General features: G+C 40.5%; 1 protein-coding gene across 3 annotated transcripts in view; it reads right to left on the reverse strand.

The window, feature by feature from the left end:
• Nucleotides 1–17,737, reverse strand: part of FNDC3B (fibronectin type III domain containing 3B) — a 359,867-nt gene extending 342,130 nt beyond the window's left edge. The window contains exon 1 of one of the 3 annotated variants that reach the window (XM_082624742.1): nucleotides 17,520–17,737. The gene's annotated coding sequence lies outside the window, so the exon portion shown is untranslated. Of the gene's footprint in view, nucleotides 1–15,488; nucleotides 16,445–16,612; nucleotides 16,694–17,519 lie in introns of those variants that run through there. The other 2 variants (XM_082624743.1, XM_082624744.1) reach the window with 2 other exon arrangements.
• Nucleotides 17,738–23,960: the final 6,223 nt, after the last annotated feature.

A 23,960-nucleotide genomic window follows, 5' to 3' on the forward strand; every position in this document is an offset into this window, starting at 1 on the left:
GGGGCAGCTGGGCCCGTGAGCCATGGCTGCTGAGCCTGCGCGCCCGGAGCCTGTGCTCCACAATGGGAGAGGCCACAACAGTCAAGAGGCCCGCGTACCACAAAAAAAAAAAAAAAAAAAAAAAGAATTAAGACAAAAAGAAAGGACAATACTCCTAAAAACTCCCTTGATTCACTGGTCTTTCCTATGAAGATGTTAGAAACTTCTTTCCAGTGCAGCATTTCAGGAAACAAAGAAAAATATCTAAGTGTATAGTCAATGCAAAACGAACACAATGACCTGAAGTAACACAAGAGGTCCTATTCGATATGAATTACAGATCCATTAAAATAGAATGGTTTCTTTTTCCTCCTCTGCACACAAAGACTGAAACATTTGCTTCTTCTAGCATTGGATACTCCTATGATTTTAAGCAAGTCCCTTCAACTTAAGATCCTTCTCTCATTATGTATTTCATGGGAAAACCTGATATTGTCCTAGAAAAATGAATTATATACCAACTGAGAATCTGTAACAGAACATCCCAATAAATCAAACATCAAAATAGCAATAAAGATCTTTTGACTCATTAAAAAATGTAAAGATGTAAGAGGAATATCAACCTGCTTTAAAAAAAAAACATTTTTTAAAAGATTTCATTCTTGAATAAAAGGACACAAAGTAGTGGAAGCCAAGTGAGCCAAGATTAACCAGTGTAACTCTGAAAGGCAAGGACAGGTTCACATACTTTCTCTGTAACATTAATTAATAGCAATTTTTTCTTCTTGCTATTGAAACTACAAAGTAATTGACTGCCCTAATGAATACACAAATTCCTCCAAAATGAATGCTGCTTTTGAAAAGCAAATTAATCTTCTAAAACAAAACAAAAACAAAAACCCTGTGACAAAGCCTTCCTTCAAGCAAGTTTCCAGCAGCCAGTGGGATATGTGAGGAATTAGGCAGTTTGCAAACATGTGGTTAAAAGTCCAGAATTGAGCCAGTTCTGACAATATTCAGAAAGGTTTCCTACACACATAACTTGCATATAAGTCCATTCATGATTTCAGTGTGGATAAGGGTCAAATATCCCTATCATCGAGATTAATAACATCAAGTTTTTTTAAATGACACTGTTCTTATTCCAGCCCCCAAATCAACCTCTATGCAGCACTGCATGATTTTTTTTCCTCCTAGCGAGTTAGAAAATTAAATTTTCTTCATTTCCAGCCAGGGGCCACTCAAACAAATCTAATGGGTGTAGACAGCATTTCCTGCCTACTGCAAGAAAATAATAGGATTGCCATTATTAACACGGCCCGGGGCATGCACTGAGGTGCGGCACAGAAGAAACTGACCTTTAATTTTCATTGGTTAGCCTGCAATGACTGCCTAATTTTTGTTTTTGTTTTGTTTTTTAAAACAGTGAATGTTGTTTTTTTCTCCAACGTTAAGGTTTAACACTGGCTCATTCACTCTCATGGAGCAAGACAGGCTCCAACCCCTACTATCCTTCCCATTCAACTGTGTTTATGTCTAGAACAACCCTGCCAGTAAACAACGAGCTAAAATTCAGTTTTGTTTTTCTTTTACTTTTTTGGAGCTAGCCTTCCAATTTATAAGAAGTTGGTAAGACTTAGGCACTGCCAAAGCAGAGAAAACTACTCTAGTCATGGCATCTCTGCCAAATAGTCTATGTTATTCTAAAGAAATGAGCATCGTACAGTGAGCAGCAAAAGTAGCTAAGATTTCCAGAAAGACAGCAAGCTCTTAGCCTGCAGTGCGCTGTTCCCCAGCAGTGGTGTCTTTATGCCATTACTGGAGAGATGAAGAACATCATTCGAGGTGATGACCCAGAGATGAAAGGCAGGTCTTGGAGCCCCCATGGTTTCGCCCACTAAAGTCAAGGCCTGATCTTCCCTCTTAAAAACGGTTAGAACAACATCCACAAAAAAGGGAGAGGGAATGGGAGCAAAAGTGACTCCTTTATTACAACTTTCCTTTGATCCTAGACTTGGGAGAGGAAGCAGAGCTGTCATATACCTGCTAAAAAAGAGACGACCTTTCTTTGAGGGGGCAGGAAAGAAGAAAAATACTGGTAGAAGCAGCACTTGTTTAATTAAGTACTTCTTGGCATTCAGATATGCTTCCCTACCCTCACCCTGCTCAAAGTGCCTCTTGCATATATTATCATTTTATGCCCACACTACCTTACTAAGGTTAACAGCTCAAGTGTGACTTTGGAGATGAGCTACAAAGATGTCACTTGAACAAGAACATTCAAGGAGTCGGTGGCAAGGCTTGCATTCATGTACACTTTTAAAGTAACAGGGGAATGCTTTTAAATAACTATCACCCCATTAAGAAGTATGTCCAGCAATTAAATGTCTGTCATCAGTGAATAAAATAAAATAATAAAACAGCAGCTCTCACTTGCTGAGCACTTGACGAAGCACCACACGGAGCTAAACAGTCCTAACAATTCCTTTTAACAGACAAAGCCACCAAGATTCAGTAATTAACCAAAGTCAGAGTTTCAAATCTGCAGTTACAAATCTGGGTTCTCAAACTCAGGGCTCAGTTTCCAGAGCACACGGGCTCAATCATCCCACTATAAATGATGACTAAAGATTTACCTTCTTACCAAAAATATTAGTTCCAAGTTAAGTGAGTAGTTTCCCATGCCCCCCAAATATGAAAACCGTATGTGATAATCTGCTATTATTTACAGACAAGGACTAAAGAATTCCCAAGAAGAATGGTTTCTCTAAAACGATGTTTCCTTTTAATCTGACAAAGTTTGCAATTAAACTTTCTAGAAAATTATTTATGCTTTTTCATGAAAAATGGTATGAAAAAGTTACCTATTGGCCAAAATGCACACTTATTAAGGATATACAAATACAGCAATCTGTGTTTAAAAGAAAAAAAAACACTTTAAAAAAGAGGTTCCTCATTAATCTGCCAAGCAGAACATCTGACAGACTAAAATTGCCCCTCTACTGAACTCACAGGTAACCTAGTGGAAACCAGAGTTTGGAAAACCTATCATCCCGTGTAAAACGTAATAGGAACAAACTCACTCACCTCTGTGGTACCACATCCTTCCCAAACCCTGGCCTGCTATCCTCTACTCCCTCCTACAATCCCTGTTTCTCACAAAAGCAAGAAAGGAAAACTTGCAAAACTGGAACGTTAATGGCAAACACCTGGAGCCTAAAATTACTCCAAACAAAATGCAGCTAATGTAATCTAGTGAAAACTTTATTTGTAGTCTCAATTTTCTCTTACTAGCCAACTGCTATGCCTTAATAGGTTTGAACTCCTGAGAAAACTGAACTAAGAGAATTAGACAGTAAAACATAAATAGGAAGTGACATTGTTTCCATGCTTAAATTTAACATAACGAGCAAATGGCAAAATCTAAAGGGCTATGTTTTAAAATTAGCAGTGTCACCAGTATTATTAAGATACAGTTAAAGCTACAGCACAGTGACCACACAGCAAGATTAGAATATGTCAAAATCAAATAAACCTGGAAATAACTCTTTCATTAATAAAGAAATTTTATGGTAAATTAAAGATATCTGTTGTTAATTAAAGCCTGAAATAAAATACAAGCCTTAAAAATTATTATCCATTTCTTCTCCCTCCTCCCATAACTCTCTTTAAAAAAAAAAAGACAGCAGGCAGATTGAGTCTGAAATGCCTGTGAGAAAGTAACGTAAAGGTAGCTGTAGTTGATGGGCTTCCCTGGTGGCGCAGTGGTTAAGAATCCGCCTGCCAATGCAGGGGACACGGGTTTGAGCCCTGGTCTGGGAAGATCCCACATGCTGCTGAGCAACTAAGCCCGTGCATCACAACTACTGAGCCTGCGCTCTAGAGCCCACGATCCACAACTACTGAGCCCTTGTGCCAGAACAACTGAAGCCTGGGCACCTAGAGCCCATGCTCCCCAACAAGAGAAGCCACTGCAATGAGAAGCCCACGCACAGCAACGAAGACCCAACGCAGCCATGAATAAATAAATAAATAAATAAAAATAAAGTTCCCTTTCAAAAAAAAATGGTATCTATAGTTGAATATACAGGTCTAGAACTCAGGGATATAGCTAGGGGTTTGGAAATTACCAGTCTTTACCTGTGGCACAACAAGGATACCCATTTCCAGTATTTTCATGCACTAAGTATAAATAATGAGGAATATTCATTAAATAGTTAAATACATAATTTTAAAAGGACAGTATTTGAAAAATTGAACTTACTTCCTTTATAGGAGGCTCAAAACTACTGATTTCATAATTTCCTTGAACATGAGTATACACATGGGCAATTTTAGTATCTCTTATCCAAAGTTAAGTAAATCGCTACCTTCAGGTGATAATGGTAAAAATGTATGAAGGGTTAGATAGAAGAGGATCCAAGCAATTTAAACCAAAGTTAAGCAAATTAAAATGCTCAAATCCTAAAATTAAAACATATTCCTTTTTTACAGTGCTTACAAAAAAAAAAAACTAGTTTCTTTACATCTTAAGGTATAAAATAGATGTCTTAAAATTAAGTGCTCTTAAAAGTTAGTTCGATCATACACACACTCCTATACATAAAATAGATAACCAACAAGGACCTACTGTATAGCACAGGGAACTATACTCAATATTTTGTAGTAACTTATAAGGGAAAAGAATCTGAAAAAGAATAGATATATATACATATGTATAACTGAACCACTGTGCTGTATACCTGAAACTAACACAACATTGTAAATCAACTATACTTCAATAAAAAATTTTTTTTAATTTTTTATAGTTAGATCCTATGGTACTCTGTGTCATGAAGATCACCGCCAGCAAGCTCTGAAAGCCGGGTTATACGGCAAAGACAAAGGCTTCCCGGCCCCCAGCTGTAACGAGGGGAGGGCCGTGGGCAGCCCAGTGTTGGGGAGCCCTTCTCGGGGGTGGCAACCAGTCGTGAACATTTTACCATTTATAGCCTCCCTCCTGGGCAGAAGTTTTGAGAAACAAGAGAAAGTTGTTCTAACAGCCCTCACCATTCTGTGGAAACACAATCCCCAGGGAAGCACACAGCTCCTCCAGACCATGAGCAGCATTTTTGTGAAGCAGTGACAAACAGTGTTTAGGTAATACCGCCTTGGGCGCTGAGCCTTCATTGGTGTCTTCATTCACACCGCCCCTCACAAACACAGGGAGAGAAAGCAAGTCAGGTCCCACTTCAAAGCCTTGTCCTTAACTCACCTTCAGTGAACTCACTCTCTAAAGATGGAGTAGGGAACTCAATAATTTCTAACAAAGGAAGCATTTAGGGCTGCCAGCTCCCCAGGTTTAGCCCAGGCCGTCTGGGAAAGCACAGGGCTCCTATGAATCCTGAGGTCACCTCTTATTCACCACGGGAGCCGCTCTTTGCGCATGCAGAGATGAGACACGTTCTAGTCAGTTCTGGGCTCATCCTGTCCCCGTGGCTGCCTTCGGTGCAACCCAAACACCACAAACTATTAGCCTTAAAAGGACAGAAAGGATTAGTATCAGGCATGGGAGGCCTTGCTTATCCAGGTGCAAATTATAAGTACAGGATCTTACCCTATATAAATGAACTTAAATGGAAGGCACTGAGGAGAGGGAATGCGAGATAAACAAAACTGTATGGCCACTGAGTGAAAAGGACTCTCTTTCATAGAATTTTTCAAATGTCTCAGTCAGGTAAAACTTCATTACCATTTCTTAGCCAACTGCTCTAGATTTTTCCCATTCACTATACTGAGTTTCTTATATATTACTGTCTATGAAGTATACTTTTATTCTCTGGTTTCTCTCATTCCAAGGTTAAGTTGCTTTTACAGAAAACAATCTAGGAAAATCTCCCTCTTGGGAGATGTCCAGATTATTATTATTATTTCAAAAGAAAATTTTAGGTTTCTGGGCCGTAGACAGGTTGAACACATGGAAAGCATTCAACGAATACTTAGCCTTAGCATTCAGCTACTTGGGAACACAAACAGACACTGTTCCAAGTCTGGATATACAATTAAGACACTTAATGTGAACTATTAAAGCAGCAGTGTGATACAGCTGGAAAAAAGTTTTGGAGTCAATCTAGGTGATCTTTTTAACCTTTTTGAGCATGTCTTCTAGTCTTAGTTCACTCAACAACTATTTATAGGGCAGCAGGTATGTTCTGGCTTCTGTGGTAGATGGTGGAAACACAGAAAAACAGAAATAATATCTACCTTTCATAGTTTAATGAATATGGAAGAATGAATGAATATATATATATATATGCAAGTGCCTGGCACATGGTAGGTGCTCAACAATTGCTAGTCACTGTTATATTTTACATCTGACTTGTAGTTAGAATGTTTGGAAGTTTAGAGCACAAATGACAAGTGTCCTTGTTTCTATATTGAACTGCTAAGAGCTGGTTATCACTTTATCCTAAAGAATACGATGTTAAATTCTTCTGAGGAGCCCTTCGATTCTGCCCTAGGTCCTAACTAGAGTCCTCTGGTGTCCTAATTACTCCTCTCACCTCAGTTCTTTCCAGCCATCAGGTCAAAAACCTTAAAAGGACAGATTACCAAGAGGGCTGAGTCCCCAAGACTGGGTTTCCCAAACTTGTCTGATCATATCACTCACCTGAAGCATCTAATAAAGATTTCTGATCCCACCCCAGACATAATAAATAAGAGCACGTGCACCCTCCACCCCATACACATAGCCCTATAATGCTCCAAGAGATTCTTCTCTTCCCAGGCGTGCTTCACTTCCACCTTCAAGTGGCTGAGGTCATTCTCCTCAGGTTTCCATGACATGCCCTCTGACCCTTTCTCCAGGGCTCAGTTTAGCACTGAACACTCTGGCCACCAGTGCAGCAGAATCAACTCTCTCTGCTGGACCCCCACCATCTCAGCAAGACATATGTTGTTGCTGTTTTTCTGTCCCTTAATGCCTCCCTTCTAGAATTTCCCTATAAAAGATCATTTTAAACTACCACAGATCTCTGAAAAGTCACCTTTTTCAAAAAATAATTTTCTTAATTTATAATTCCCAAACTGACTCCAATAGACAAGCAAAACATACATAATTGAAGTCCACATTTTTAGGGAATAGAAATATAAGCTATTTATTCTATTTGTATTTTCAAAATCAATTAGTGATCTGATACAGACCTGAAAAAAGTCCACGTATTCTCTGGAGAACTTTGTTTCTTTAAAATAGCAGTAAATGAAAGGCTAGGTTTGCACTGAAGGTGACTCATGCCTTTGTTTTAATATTTATTAGATCCCTACCATGAGAAAAAAAAATTTTTCAGGAAAACTGTGGAAACACAAAAATGCCTATAACATGGCCCATGCTTCAAAGAAATCAACTTCAGCAGAAGAAATAATGACTTGAGCACCTGAGAAGAGGTACTAAGTTTAAATGGCACATTCAACCTAGGAATTCATCTATCTCTCCATCCACCCATCCAATGAGCATTTACTATGCACTCACCATCAAACACATTAAGTTAAATCAGTAATTATCCTTACACTCAAGTAAGAGTGACAAGGAGACAATCAGACAACACAGAAAAGAACAAGTGTTCTGAAAAGTATAGAAACAGTGCCAGAAGAAATTAAAGAAAATGATAAATTACCTGAAATCATGGCTCTGGAACAAAATGAGGATATGCAAAATAGAATGACACTCTTTTCTTTTGAGTAGGTCAAAAATCAGTGAAGACCGCTCTGTGAACATGGTGTTGTAATTCCTCATATCTCTACCAGATATAAAGAGACTGTGACTCTCTGTACCTTTTGAAATCAGTTCGTAATGATCCTATCTCTAGAGTAATTTCTAGGCCACAAAAGTGACCTGCTATGGTATCAAAGCCGTTTACACACACAGCAAAGAAAATATACCCTTATAGATGGCAAAGCATGCATACACACTAGCATCATACCCTTGCGACTTTATACTGTTTTCTGGGAGTTCAGGAATTAATGAACTATTATGGATGGCAAATATTTCACAGTATATAGAATAATTTTTCCTTGAACTTGTTATTCGTAGGTAAACTGAAATCTTTCTATCTGAATTTTTACCTGATATTTTCAGTATTCCTAACATGCACTTTACATCTGACGTTTAAGCTTTATATCCAATCACTTAACAAAAATCTTGCCCCGGGCTTCCCTGGTGGCACAGTGGTTGAGAGTCCGCCTGCCGATGCAGGGGACACGGGTTCTTGCCCCGGTCCGGGAAGATCCCACATGCCGCAGAGCGGCTGGGCCGGTGAGCCATGGCTGCTGAGCCTGCGCGCCCGGAGCCTGTGCTCTGCAATGGGAGAGGCCACAACAGTGAGAGGCCCGCGTACCGCAAAAAAAAAAAAAAAAAAAAAATCCTGCCCCATCTTTTCATAAGTGATCTGCACAAACTCAACATCAATACCTCAGAAGCAAAAAAAGAAACAAAACACCGACACTCAGAGAAAAGTCACCACTATGAAATTATTAGGTGCTAGAGGCAAGTTCAGATGAATAAAACAATACTACATGCTTGCTTGCTTTCTCTCTATCCCCTCCCAATAAGTTTTGGTCTAACAAATTGAAGAATGTTAGCACCTAATGCTTTTCCAACACTAGTGCTGAGATGACTTAGACCCTTTCTCTAAGTGGAAATCAGAGTTTTCCCTAAAGTACTGAAGATGACAAAATTGGGGGGGAAAAAAGGCTTAGAGGTTAGAAAATATGACAGATCTAATTGTACATCCTACTCTCTGGTTTCTGGATGACTCCCAGTGAAATTCAGGATAGATTACCTTTATGTGCCTATGTGGTCTGTGGATACTAATAAACTACCTGGCGCATCTAAATGTTAAAATATCTTTTTTTTCCCTCCAGAGATCTCCTACTTTTAAATAGTCTCCTCTTAAATTCAAGTCAGTTAATAAAATAAGGAGACGACCTCCAAAACTGGCCTAGGAGATTCTCTGTTTACTCTGCAATAGGAGGTGGGGAGGGCGGGAAAACATCGACACACCAGCAAGGAGCAGACCAAGGAGGAGCAAACAGAGGCAAGCTGAAATCCTGTGGAATAAATCTCCTTCAATGTTTTTCAATTTTTTATTGTGATAAAATATACATACATTTGCCATTTCAACCATTTTTAGCCATACAGTTCAGTGGCATTAAGTACATTCACAATATTGTACAACCATCGCCACTATTCATTTCCAGAACTTTTTCATTATCCCAAGCAGAAACTCGGTACCCATTAAACTATAACACCTATTCCTCTTTCCCCAGCTCCTGGTAATCTCTATTCTACTTTCTTCTCTATGAATTTGCCTATTCCAGGTACCTCACATAAGTAGAAACAGGCAATATTTGTCCCCTTGTGTCTGGCTTATTTCGCTCAGCATGTCTTCAAGGTTCACCCATCTTGTAGCAGGTATTGGAATTTCATTCCTTTTTATGGTTGAATAATAATCCACTGTATGTACACACCGCATTTTGTTTATCCATTCATCTGTGAATGGACACCTGGGTTGTTTCTACCTTTTAGATATTCTAAATTATGCTGCTATAAACACTGGTGTACAAGTATCTGTTTGAGTCCCTGCTTTCAATTATTTTGGGTACATACTTAACAATGGAATTGCTAGGTGATTGTATATTTAACTTTTTGAGAAACCGCAAAACTGTCTTCCACAGCAGCTGTACCTTTTTACATTCCCAACAACAATACACTAGTGTTCCAATTCAATATACTCTTAAGTATTCTCTGATTCACTAATTCAGAATAATGTTTACCTTTATTACCCTAAATTAAATTTTTTTCCTGATACAAGAAAAACCACAACAGAAAAATCAGGAACAGTAATATCTGCAGACATTTAGTATTTTCCTCTTAAATGACTTGATAGAAAATATAAAATGTGTTTTAAAATAACACTTTAAAATATAAGAGAAAAAGGAGAATACCCTAAAAATATATTAAGGATCCTACACTTAAAACTTGTACCATAAGAACTCGTCAATCTGAACCCTAAAAAGTCATATACTTGAAAACCTCATGTCTGAGTAAGTGGATGTAAATACTTGAGATATTTTAAAAGAAATTTACCTTTCTTATGGGTCAGTTCACACAGTGCCTGGAATTAAGCTGTCCAAGAAGGTCTTGCTTTAGTAAATGCAGAAGAGGAGGATGTGTAATGAGCTTACCTAAATACCACACTGGCAGTAGTTTCCACAACTTTGCCCAAACTCATACGGAGGAGGAGATGGGCAGCTAAAAGCAATAATGATGTTCTTAAACCTTTAACACCTGCTCTCACCAATCTGCCATCAAGTGCTTACAGGAGACAGCAAGTAGCAAAACAAATGGCAACAGAAAACCTTCAAAACAAATCAACAGGCATATTTGGGAGTCTATTGGTGGGGGTGGGGTGAGATAGGGAGGTGGATATTTGTTTATTGTTGTGAGTTATTTTGCATACAGAAATATAGTTCTAACTTTTGCTGGTAAACTGTTCCTAGTTCATGTGATAGCACTGAATAAATTGACATTTATTTCATGGCGGTCCTGCACCTCTATGAAAAAGCGCACTAACTAAAAAATAAAAAAAATAAAAAAACAAGAAAAAAAAAAAGAAAAGAAAAAGCGCACTAGGAGAACTAGCTTCAACCCATACTGCAGTTTTACATTGCTTTTAAGTAAATTGATTTTTCCAAGGTGCTTAAAGTGGTTTGTCCTCCTACTTAGGTAAATATTCCTTCCATGATCTATTTAAACTTCTGTTACGGTAAAACCTTTTCATATAGAGTAGGAAGCCAAACTTTATCCTAGACTTGCCTGGATAATTGCAAATTCCTAATTAGTTACATCCAGAACAATGGAGTTATTTTTAACAGAGACCCTCTTCCACCAGCTGTGGAGAATCTGACTGAGCTCCTTAAGAATAAATTAAATCATGTTATTTCCTGGGATTTTAGAATCTACCATTATTTCTCAAACATACTACATTTGATCAAGTATGAAGAAAATTATCTGGATAATTATTTCAACAGAAAGCTTTTCATAATTGAACACTATGAGTTTGTATTATATCAACTTAGTTTAAGCAAATTTTTCTAACTGGTTGCCACTATAAAAACCTTCATCTTCCAGAGTCAAAACAAAGATGTATTGGAAGCCTAAAATTCTAACATAAATTTAGTTTTAAACATAGCCTATAGGTGCTCCAATTTTAACATTTCTCAAATTTCAGAAAGGAGCAAAGGACTGAAGTTATCACTATCCTGCTCTAGGAGTTTGGTGGTAGACACAGCTCTCTATACTACATTCCAAAAATATGAGCAAAATACCCCTATAAGTAAACAGAAAAATGTCTTGAATTTGCCAAAGTCAAGACAGCATAAGAATATTCCATTAAGAACCTAGTTTAGAACGCAGTAAGTGCCTCCTGAGTCAATAAACAAGTGATTGAAATAAAATTACATTTTAAAATCAAACAATCATTTAACACAAGGGACATTTTAAACAGATACTTACTAGAATCTCAAATAATACTAGCTTTTGCTGAACACCATCTCACTAAAATCTCCTCCCTCCAGTTATTTAAAAACTGACAAGCAGTTGTAATATTATAGAAACAAAATATATTAGGAGCCAGTGACTGAACCGAAAGGGAGTATTGCCAAAGACATCTCATCAGCCAGTGAAATTACAATCCAGGTGTTTCAGAATGCTAAACTTGCATATCTCAACTACGGACAAAAAGAGATTCAAGGACTGATCCATTTTTAAACTGAGAAACCTCCCCACCTGTAATAGCTGATCATTATAGTCTATCTTACCTGATTTATACCTGGTGGTTTAAAAACCTCCCAACCCCCGATTCCAACCCCACATACCTCTGGTCTCCACCTCTGGTCTCCAAGGACTCATCCTTGACACTAAACCTGCGCCATAAACAATTCCCCTCTGGGTAAGCTTGTGACTAGAGATCAGCCTCTCATTGGCTGTACCTTGCAAAGAGTTCAAGTACCAACATCAAGTCATCCTCCCAAGTGAGCCTATATTTGGCTTCTACAGAAACCTGCCTCTGTCTAGCCACAGTGATTGAAGCATTCTCTGCCGTTTAAAAAACACATTAATACTGTACCATACTGTGTATTTTAAAGTAAAAAAAAAAGTGTGGGCTTATGAATATTTTCCTATATTCAAAGGCATTCAGTGTCAACTAAAGAATAAAGCTTTTCCTCAACCACCTAAGTGCATTCCCAACAGCTGTAAGGATGAGAATTAAGGTTTACTTGAAAACAATGTCTTAACACAAAAAACTCTCATTGAATGGATTAACCTTGTTAAAGTGAAGAAAAGGCAATTGTGATTTCTGAAGTGAAAACAGAGGTAGGATGCAAAGATTCCCCTACACAGAAAATGATTCTTTTCCCCCATTCTAAGCTATAATTATTGAAAGCTCAAATAACAGGCTTACTAAGATAATATACAGGAACTAAAGCCTATGCCTCTATCATTGTTTTGGAAGTTCCTCTAATAAGAGATTGCACTTTGTCCCCTCCACCTCAAGAATGACCCTGAATCAAGCAGACTGCCTTGTCCACTTCAGCAATGCTAACCAGCTATGGACCACATGTAAGGAAATACAACTTTTGAGAGGTCACAGATCAACTATTACATTAGGGGTAGGGAGAAAATGAAACTGCAATCTAAAGATTGAAACTTTATTTACTCGTCACAAAGGAAAAAATAAACCACTTTTCAAAGTGTCCAAACACAGTTTGGAGGTGTCTGAAAACATACAAAGTAATACTGTAAGAACAGCTCAGTTTTTAAACTTTGGAATATAATGAAATATGGAGTTTGTATAAGGCTTTACTAAACACTTTTCAATACACTGACTCATTAACCCCTTGTGACAACCACCTGAAAAATGGTACAGGTGAGATGTTTTCTCCTTATACTAAAATGAGGAAACCCAGACTGAGAGGTTCAGTAGTCTAACAGGGACACACAGCCAAGAAGTAAACTAAGTCCTTGACACATTAGATATTCTGATTTCAAACTGATACTCAGATGTGGCCTGCTCCAGGGGGTATAAGATTTCTAATCTTTGCCAATCATTTCGATATCTTTATCTTTTAAATTACGTCTCATTTGTACTAAGCACCTTGATGTTCTAAAAATGGAACCATACATCCTGAGTTAAATCATGTTTCCAATATTTGTCACACTCACAAGAACATTATAATCCAATAACATGGTTCTTATGTTGGTTCCTTGAAAATAACTATGATCCCAATAGTCAGGAATGGGTATGAAAGAGTTTTTCAGCTGATTGTCTAATTAACTGATGCCTCACCTTTAGTTGAATTTACAATTTTCAGAGCTGGAGGCCATGCAATTCACATAACACTAAAATAAAACAGAACAATTTAAAGCTGACTTACTTGTGTAGGTCTTTCAGGATCATATAACGCTCTAGGGTCAGGATTATGAGCTGCAATTATCCCTAAGCAGTACAGTAACTATGAAAGATACGCAGATTCAGATATATTTATAATGAATCTGGAAGTTACTGCTCTTAAAATTCTAATAAAAAGTTTATTTTATCATCTGTCTTTTCCTGAAAGCAGTATGCAAAAAAAAAAAAAAAAAAAAAAACGGAAAGAAAAAGGTACTGAGTTACTGGATATTTATGGATGAAATCCACATAAATGAATGCTTACTTGAACATGAGTTGGAATTTTCACTATTTCATATAAAATCAAAAAGTTGTTGAAATTCCTTCTACCAAATAAATTCTAAAATGTAACAGATTTAAATTAAATCCACTAATCAGAAAACTATTTGACCATATGCCACCTAAAGAATCTTTCTTGCTGTTTGTTTCAATCTTAAACATATTCTTCCCAATTCACAGACAGATCTAGTGCTTTATACTTGAATTTCATTCTCTGGTAGTAAAGCAATGATTTTAATTCTTCAGATTAATTGTGCAGCTAGTTAAGGAAAAGTGAGTGATAGTTTGGCGATATTATTTACCTGAATGAAGACATTTGAAAAGAATCACCAAATGAACAGGTAACCATGGATATCGGGGGTAATTTTTTTTCAACTCCCCATCAGTAATTTTTCATGCTGCCCCCTACTTATATTTTTATTACATTGAAATAACCAAGAAGCTTTGACTACCTTCTCAGCAATTCCTATAGGCAGTTATTTTCAATCAAACAGAAAATGTCACTAATTTTTTTTCTATCAGTTTTTACCATGACATCCAATTATTTTTAAAAAACCATTTTTTGCTTGTTTTTGAGCTATAGGTAATCCAGTATTTAAATTCCACTTAAGAGTTGAATATAATCTTCCTCTGGTGGTATGGAAGAAAGAAAACTGAATTACAAGATCTTAAAAGCAATAGGACCCAGTTAAATGTGAATAGATTTGAGAGTCAGAAAGTTCTACGTTGCAATCCCCAATATGGTACCTAACCGCTAGCCACAAGTAGCAGTTTAAAATAATTAAAAGTAAATACAATTTAAAATGCAGTTCCTCCATCGAACTAGCCACATTTTAAACGGTACAACAGCTACACGTGCCTGGTGGCTGCCATACTGGACAGCACAGATATAAAACCATTTGCATCACAGAAGAAAATTCTATGTAATCTTACACAAGTTACTAAATTTCTGTGAACCTCAATGTCTTGTCTATAAAATGTCCTTAACATCACCTAAATTGAAAGATTAGAATTGTAATGAGATAATATATAAAAAACACAATACACAGTACTTAGTACACATTAGATAGCCAAAAAAGAGTAGCTATTAATACAATCCTTTATTGGATCTTAATCTCTGATCGCCAACAGCAAACAAGTCACTTCCCCTCCCTGGGCCTCGTTTTCCTAAAACTGAAAAGCTGGGAAGTTCTTCAGGTTTTCAGTTCTAAGGACGCTATCAAATTTTACCACGTAAAATGAAGTGTTAAGCAAAAGGGGCACAAACTCCTACTGAGTAAACTACTACTCAGGCTCCTACAGCCAGCTTCCTAACGGATCCCAAGCATTCCTCCAGAAACCCCGGAAGACTGGCTCTCCAATACAGCCAGCCCATGGTCTGATGTGAGCTATTTATAAGGTCTGTCTTAAAAGGTTACTGGAATATCTTTCTGATATTGTACATACTGTAATTAGAAGCTAAAAACTCTTATTCCATGATAGTATCTTGCAGTTTTAAGATCTCTTTTAAAATGAACGCTATCTTCACGTAGAATTTTTTTCTCTTAGAAGCATTTAAACCAAAACACTTTAAAAGCACATACGAGTCTAAGTACCATTTTTTAGAGACTTTTTCTTTCTACCAGCTATGCCTCATCCTTAGCCAGCTTGTGGGTGACCCTCTAGCGTCTAAACAAAGTGAGAATTACACCCTTATGAGGGGGTGTCCCCTTGCGGGACCAGAAGCATGCCCAAAGACTTTACCCTTGTTAACAGCTGCTCCCCGGGAGCCAAGAAATTTACTGAACGCTGGTTCCACAGAGGCCGCTTCCAATCAGGGGGAACCACGGGCCCCCATGCAAGGCACAAAACCAGGGCCACGGGCTGCTCTTGGCTGTGGCTGCGGGTCTCTTCCCCCGGGCGTTGTCCAGGGCCCCAGAGTCACAGAGTTAACTTGAGAGTGAGGAGCAACTCAGGCAGCAGAAATGAGAACAGAGCGGTGCATTTTTGCCCGAGGCCAGAAGCCTCCAAAAAAAAAAAAAAGTGTTATTCCAGAGCAGATTCCTTTTCTTCCGGGTCTGTCTGCTCCCTCTCCCTCTCTGCCTACAACCACCGTGCCTCCCCTTTTCCAATGCCCCACCTCTCTCCACAGAAAAAAAAAAAAAAGGTGGCGTATTCCCTCTTCCTTAGCTTTCCCCACCAGGGCCTGGAAACTGGAGGAAGTTCAAATCAAATAACTGCACATTAAAAAATAAACAGACAAGCAATCAGGGGGTGCCCACCGAACAAACGACCTCGCCTGTCCCAAAATATGATTAACCCTGGATGGAAGATGGGGAGGAAGACTAGAAACCAACAGGGATGGAGAGATAAACGCGTGGATCTGGGGCCCCAGCGCTGGCCCGTCGCGGCCAAATTCCAAATTTTGTTTCAAGAACATGCTGGACTGATGAGAAAATAAAAAATAAAAAGTTTTAACTTTTAAGTAAGTCCGCAAACAGCACTGTCTGGATAAAATGCCATTGCTTCCCTTCGTCAGGGATAGAAGGGTGGGAATTGAGGTTCGAAAAGCTCCAACTCCAACCGCGCACTCCTGGAAGCCTCCCGGCCAACGGCGCCGCCGGGCGGCCCAACCCAGTCTCCAGAGACACCGGGCCCGGGTGCTCGGGCTCCCACGGGGCGCCGGGACCGGGCCTTTGGGAAAGTTCGCGGGCACAGCCCGAGGCCCCACTTTCCGCCCAGAGTGACAGGCCCTTCCCACGCCGGCCGGCCCCCGCCCCGCCGCGGGCACCAGACGGTCCGCGCGGCCCCTCCCGGCCGCCTCTGGGCGCGGATTCCGCCCGCCGGCCCCACCCCGGCCCGGGCGCCCCTCGGGGTGACCGACTGACCGGAGCTACGCTGGCCCACACACCCGGTCGCCCGCTCCTTCCCGCCGCGCCCCACTCCCCCGCCCGAGCTTCCAGCCGCCTGCTCGCCGAGTCCGGCCGCAGCCGCCGGTTACCGCCCCCAGCCCGGGGGGAGCCCGGGGGGCAGGACGGGGAGGGAGGACGTGGCGCGCACGGAGGTGGCCAGCGGCGAGGCGGGGAGTGTCCCTGAGAGGCCTGGCCTGGGCTGGGGGCCGGCGCGGGCTCGGGACCCTCCCCGCGAGCACCCACGGGTCGGAGGTCCCGGCCCGCCCCCGCCTGGCGCGGAGAGGCGGCCCCAACTTCCAGCCCCACTTCGCACACCCGCCCTCCTCCCTCCACCATATGGAAATCTACAGCCTCAGAAAGTGACACGTCGAAGATTCCTCGGCCCCTCCGCCCGCCCTCCCCCTCCCGGGCAGCGTTCCTGCCGCGGAGATTCCGGGAGGGGGAGCGGATTCCACGGACAAAATCTGCTAGGAAGGCCTGGGAGGGCGAGGGGGGAGGGCGAGGGGGGAGGGAGAACCCGGGAACCACTGCCCAGATTTTTTTTTTCCATCAAGAAGAATCTACCCGTTTCTTTCCCTCCTCCAAGCCCTGGCCAGCTGGGGGGACGAGCGGGGGCCCGGAGCCCAGTAAGACGCGGCCCCAAAGCGTTGGCCGACCGCCGCTCCCGGGCCCCGTGTTCCCGGGGTGCCCGGACGAGCGCGGGGCGCCCCAGCACTCTGGCGCCAAGTTTTCCTCGGGAAGCCCGGCGCGCCCGGAGCGCTCCGGGACAGGCACGCACTTTGGCGGACTCGGCGTCCGGTCGGGGCTTTCCAACGCGCCCTGACCCGGCGTCTGAGACTCGGGGTCCGGGTCCCCTCCATTCTACCGCTCCTGCATGCCTTACCTTCCCTCGGGCTGAAACGCGGGGCTCCGGGCGCGCCACACACCGGGTCTCCCACGCCTTCCCAGCCGCCAGCCCCGAGAATCCCTGCCGCCCCTTCGCAGCTCCCGCCGCTGCCGCAGCCGCCGCTCTCCTTGTCCTCCGGCCGCCGCCGCCGCTCAAATAACTACCAGGAGGGTTAGATGGGGGATTCCGCCATGTCAATGATGTCGGGACCACATGGGGATTTGGGGCCCGCCCACTGCCGTAATCTGCCGAGTATAACCGCCTCCACAAGCTCAGATTCTCAGGCGCTGTGGGATCCTCCTTTCCCCCCCAGACCTGCATAACTATCCGGAAACTCTTTTTGGTTCAGCCGGACTAAAGAAGTTTTAAGCTTAGAGGAATTAGCAATTCCTGAAAGGCTAGGGCTGCATATTCTGCAAACGATCGCCAACACCAATATAAATGCAGGGTTTGCTGAGTAATAATCAGAGCTAAGACTATGACATTATTTTTCATTTACACATATATTAACTTTTTAAAAAATCCCCACAACAACCTTGTGAGCTATTTTGTCACCTCCTTTCTCTATTTCCCACAGCAATTTGTTCATATGGTTAACATAGCGTGAACAGATTTTATTACACCGAAGTTAAAATGTCTATTTCCCCCTACAGTACCCAATATGAGCTCACAAGAGCAGAGAGTGTTCCTTACTCATATCTGTATTTCTGTATCAAACATAGCATAATGCATAGGCCACAGTAGGACTCATTAGATAATTGCTGAGTTATATTAATCAAGTCAAATGTAATGTATCCTGTTGTACAGACTAAAAATGGTTAGCCAACTGCATCCCATCCCACCCCTCAAATTATCCAGGGAGACAAGAAAGTAGAAATTACCCCAGAGAGGCCACTTCTCTTTTTAGCTTCCCAGGTATTCTAAATAATTACATTAGCCTCAATTATTAGGCTACAAAGCAGTACTAGGTAGCAACCAGAGGCAATGTATTACTTTCATTGACCTAAAAAATACATAACAACCATTTGTCAGATAAAGTTACTGTACATAGTACTGGGGGTTTTTTTGTTTGTTTGCGGTACGCGGGCCTCTCACTGTTGTGGCCTCTCCCGTTGCGGAGCACAGGCTCCGGACGTGCAGGCTTGGCGGCCATGGCTCACGGGCCCAGCTGCTCCGCGGCATGTGGGATCCTCCCGGACCGGGGCACGAACCAGTGTCCCCTGCATCGGCAGGCGGACTCTCAACCACTGCACCACCAGGGAAGCCCCATAGTACTGTATTAAAGCCCGAAGAACATAAAAGAATACTGAGAAATAGCTCCTTTTCTTGTAGAATTTGCAATTCTTTTTTGGAGATGAGGGCAAATGGGGCCCTCCCTCCTAACTGGCTTCTTTCCCCAAATGTTCCCAAAGAGTCTCTTGAAGCCATCTTTCTAGAACATGGTTCCAATCTTAGGCCATAGTTCTGTATTGGAAGGGAAAAAAGATAAAGCAGAGGTTCCCAGCTCCTGCCTCAGCTTCTCTGGCTTGCCCCTGAGCTATGGCCTCCAACCCAGCTGAACTCTCATGACTTCCAAGCACCTCTCTCCCTCTGCACATCCTTTCACTCTGTCTGGAGCATACTTCTTCCTCTACCCTATCTAAGGATCATTTTGTCATCTTTGATTACCCCCTCCCTTCCCATAGCCTCACAGCTCTTTTCCCCACAATCTCATAATTCTTTTCAGTTCTTCTCACATTGCTCTGAAGTTACTGTATATCTCTTCCACTTGGCTGGTCTTGTTCATTTTTGTATCCCCAGCATTAACCTAGCACTGTGCTTTGAATATAATACCCACCTTATAAGTGTTTGTTGAATAAATTAATTTCAAAGTATGTTTTAAGAATCTGAATGACTAGATAAATGGGCAAACTTCAGAGGGTGGAAGTTTGAATTCAAGTGTAGTAAGACAGGCTTGGCAAAGGAGGTAAAAGTAGGCAAGAGAAATTCAGAAGACAGAATTATTTCTTCCAGTTTCTTCCACTAGGCTGAATTTGTTCCAACTGAGAAGAATTGGGACTTCCCCAGTGGTCCAGTGGTTAAGACTTCGCCTTCCAATGTAGGGGGTGCAGGTTCGATGCCTGGTCAGGGAGCTAAGATCCCACATGCCTGGAAGCCAAAAAACCAAAACATAAAACAGAAGCAATATTGTAACAAATTCAGTAAAGACTAAAAAAAATGGTCCACATTTTTAAAAAAATGTATAAAAAGAGAATCAATGATACAAAATGCCTTAAATTTTTAAATGTATTTTCATATATATAATCTCAGTGTTTCATTTGTCTTCTTATCCTAACACCTAACATCAGTTTTGGCACAGAATAGAAACCCAGTAAGTGTTTTCAAAGTGAGAGGAAGTATGGTGTAGTGGAAGAAGCACGGAAATTATAATCAGACAAAAACCAGTGACATTGGACAAGTTTTTAAATTTCTCTGAGCCTGGGTCATTTATTTATTAAGTGGTGATATTACCTTCCTGCTAAGATTGTGAGGAATAAAAACCTCAAGCACCTGATACTCAATAAATAAAGGTTGGTTCCTCCTTGAATGAATGAATGAATGAATGAAGATGCCTTTACTAGAGAGAAACTTTTAAGAAGGCTCCCAACTACGTGTTGAGATTTAAATTTCATACAATGAGAAATCACTGTAGGATTATAAAGGAATGAAGTGACTGAAGTGGGTTTCAAAGTTGATTCTCCTAGCAGCAGGATCTAAAACAAGGTTCATGTCAGAAAGGCATGCCCTGAACCTATGAGGGAGATGATGAAGTCTTAGCCCAGAGAGGTAGTTCTGCAAACAGGAAGGAGGGCTTCAACTTAAGGCAATGAGTATTATTGTCTTGCATTGACAACACCCAAGTCATCTGTCACCCTAGGTCCTAAGTTATAGAACCACAGTCATAACTTTGCTCCAAAAGCAACTTAGGACTTGCTCTAGTACAGAAATTAACATCCAAATGAGATGCCTAGAAGTTAAGACCTATAACAAAATATACAGACTTGTAAACCCTTCCATCGCCCATGCAATGTAAGCTGAGTTGTGTTAAAATTTTTAAATAAATAACGGGTTCAAAGTTATACTTCCTGACTTTAGATAACTTACTTTATAACAAAAGAAATGCAAATTTAGCATATTTGAAACTAGCATTGAAAAGGTCTCTAACCATTAAACCTGTAATACTTCTCAGCCTAAGATTTGTAAATTCAAACCTCTTTCTCAAAGATCACTATAGCTAGTAATACCTAATATCTAGAAGACTCAGCCAGGTTCTCAGTCTCCATATCCTACCTCTGCCTGCAGCTGTGGTTGCTAGATTCTCACAGGCAGGCTCAGTCTTGCCTCTCTAATCTTGAAACACAATCTTGACCTTAGAGGACATTGACTCTTTGCATCTACTTCTTGTTCTAATGTACTGAGCCAGATCTGATACCAGCTTCAATACGAATATTGATGAAAAACCAATTAATCCTGTTTTGAAGAGTGTTAGAATTCACTAGAGTACGAACTAGAGTAAAGGTTAGCCAGCTCAGTCAACAATAAAATCTAAGAGCAACATTGCAACTGCACTTTTCTCCAGAACAGTTCAACCAGTCAAGCTATAGTTTCACCTTCCTTACTATTGTTCAATGCAAGACAAGGGCAAATTGTAGCCATATATATATATTTAATGTCATTTCCAAAAGAATATCTGTCCCATAGTTATCAGAACTATTCAGGTAGAAGCTGAATAAGCTGTCAGGGCTCATAAAATCACAGGGCTGATAGAGAGCTAAAGTTTTTCCGCCTGCTCTCTCCCAAAGCAGAATCTTTGCCCCATGTCAATGACAGCTAAGCACTCAGCCTCAGACTGAGCACCACCAGGAAAAGGGAAAATGCTTCTTTCCAAGACAGCCTTTTTTCAACAACTCTAGACCCAAACCAAGTCTTCTGAAAACCGCCTCCTTGCAACTTTCCCCCACGGGTCTTTTTTCTGCCCTCTGGAGGCAGATGAAGTAACAACAGTCACCGTCCACATGACTTCCCTTCCAGCGAATTGACGTTACCAGTCACACCTGTTCTCTTTTCCTGGATAAACATCTCTAACTTGCTGACCTCTTCATCTCATCACATGGCTTCAAGATCTCTCTTCATCCTTTTCTTCCACCACCTCTAGGTACCTACTTGTTCAACAGCTCTGAAAGCTGGGTATTCAGATTCTGTCCATAATATTTCAGGCATGATCAACACATGGCCAGAGTGGTACCCTTTGCTGCTTTAATTTGGACAAAATGCTTGTATCATTACAGTTTAATATTGTGTTAATTTTCTTAGCATGCTCTTCATTCTGTTAACTCATGCTTTCTTCTTCCATGAAAAGTTGTTAAGCTGGGCATACATCAGGAAAACAACTGATTTTATTTTAATTGGTTTTAATTACTGTTAAATAGTTGAATATTTCATTTTATTAAATTTCATTTTTAAGTTTCATTCTTACATTCCAGCCTACCTAGTACTTTCTGGACAACCTTTCCCAGCTTTGTGACATTGATAAGTATGACAAGCATGATTTCCATGTTGCCATCCAAGTCACTAATAAACCACAAAAAAAGACAAGACCAAGAACTACTAGTAATTTTTCTCCAACTGAAGGTAAATTTGAGGTAAAGTCATTTAAAAAGCTCTGAATTTGTCCATCCCACTGACTTACTCTGAACCCCACACAATAGTGGAGCAAGTTGGGTCTGACTTTCTTCATAGTCATTTTTATTATTCTTGCCCACTCTCATACCTGATTTACTCCTATGATCATTTTTTCTTCCTAAGATGTCAAGACTTTTGTATGATACTTGAGTCTCTTCACACCAGGTATGCTAAATATTATCTTCCTCAAACAAATTCAAAATTTGCCCTGGATAGAAATACATGTAGGTATATGTGTCTTTCACAGAGAAATGAAGCAAAGAAGTGTCTTTAGCTCAGGCTACATGCCTCAGATACAAACCATTTTAGTCAAGGAAAGATTCTGAGATTTGACCAGAAAGCAATGAGTTGGAAAAAAGTAAACTTATTGCAGAGCCAGCTGGGCCCATTCTGTTTGTGAAGAGTTGGATATCATATTTGAAATTGTTTCTCGTCTTTTGTGTAGTTACCACAGTATTTCTTTTAGTTCTTGGAAGCATACTCACTGGTATTTCACACGTAATCTGTGTCTCAGAACTCAGTGTAATTCAGGGAGTTAAATCACATATACATTAATACCCTTGCTCTGACTCTGACAGCCACCATTATTTCAGGACATCTCACTACCCTTGTACTCTTTCTGGTTCTTTCTAGAAGTCTCCTGTGAGTTTACAAGCATGTTTTTTCAGAGTGCTTCAGTAACTTGTTAACCCAGCCAGAGCAGCTAATATGGCACTTCCCACTGTACTGAGCTTCCTACTGTTGGTAAAACCATGGAGAGCCCACCCTGGTTACCCTGTAAGGCCAGCACCTCCCTCGGACAGACTCACTTCTCTCTGTCTCTGGACAAACTCTGTGAGATATAATTAACATACAGCACTGTATAAGTTTAAGGTATACAGCATAATTATTTGACTTACATACATCATGAAGTGATTATCAGGATAAGTTTGGTGACCATATATCACCTCATATAAATACAAAATTAAAGAAATAGAAAACAAAATTTTTTTCTTGTGATGAGAACTCAGGATTTACTCTCTTAACAACTTTCATGTACAATATTTCATATACAACAGGGTTAATTATATTTATCATGTTGTACATCACATCCCTAGTATTTATATTACAGTTGCAAGTTTGTCCCTTTTGACTGCCTCCATCCAGTTCCCCCTCCCCGCATCCACCACTCCTGCCTCTGGTTACCATGAATCTGATCTCTTTTTCTATGAGTTAGTTGGTTAGTTTGCTTTGAAAATGTAATTGACCTACAATACTATGTTAGTTCTCATTATACAACATAGTAATTCGATATTTCTATACTGTTTCAAATTGATCACCAGGGTAAGTCTAGTTACTATATGTCACCACAAAAAGATATTACTTAGTTATTGACTATATTCCCCACACTGTATATTTCATACCTATGACTCATTTATTTATCAACTGGAAGTTTGTACATTGTAATCTCCTTCACCTATTTCTTTGCTCCCCCTACACCCTTCCCTTCTGGCAAACTCCTGTTGGTTCTCTGTATCTATAACTCTGTTTATGTTTTGTTATGTTTGTTCATTTGAGGTTTTTTAGATTTCACATATAAGTAAAATCATACAGTATCTATCTTTCACTGTTTGACTAATTTCACTTAGCATAATGCCTTCAAGTTCCATCCATGTTGTCAAAAATGGCAGAATTTCCTTCCTTCTCATGACAACAATATTCTATTGTATGTGTATG

This window comes from Mesoplodon mirus, assembly GCF_964341445.2.
Source record: "Mesoplodon mirus genome assembly, chromosome: 6".
NCBI classification, from domain to species: Eukaryota; Metazoa; Chordata; class Mammalia; order Artiodactyla; family Ziphiidae; genus Mesoplodon; species Mesoplodon mirus.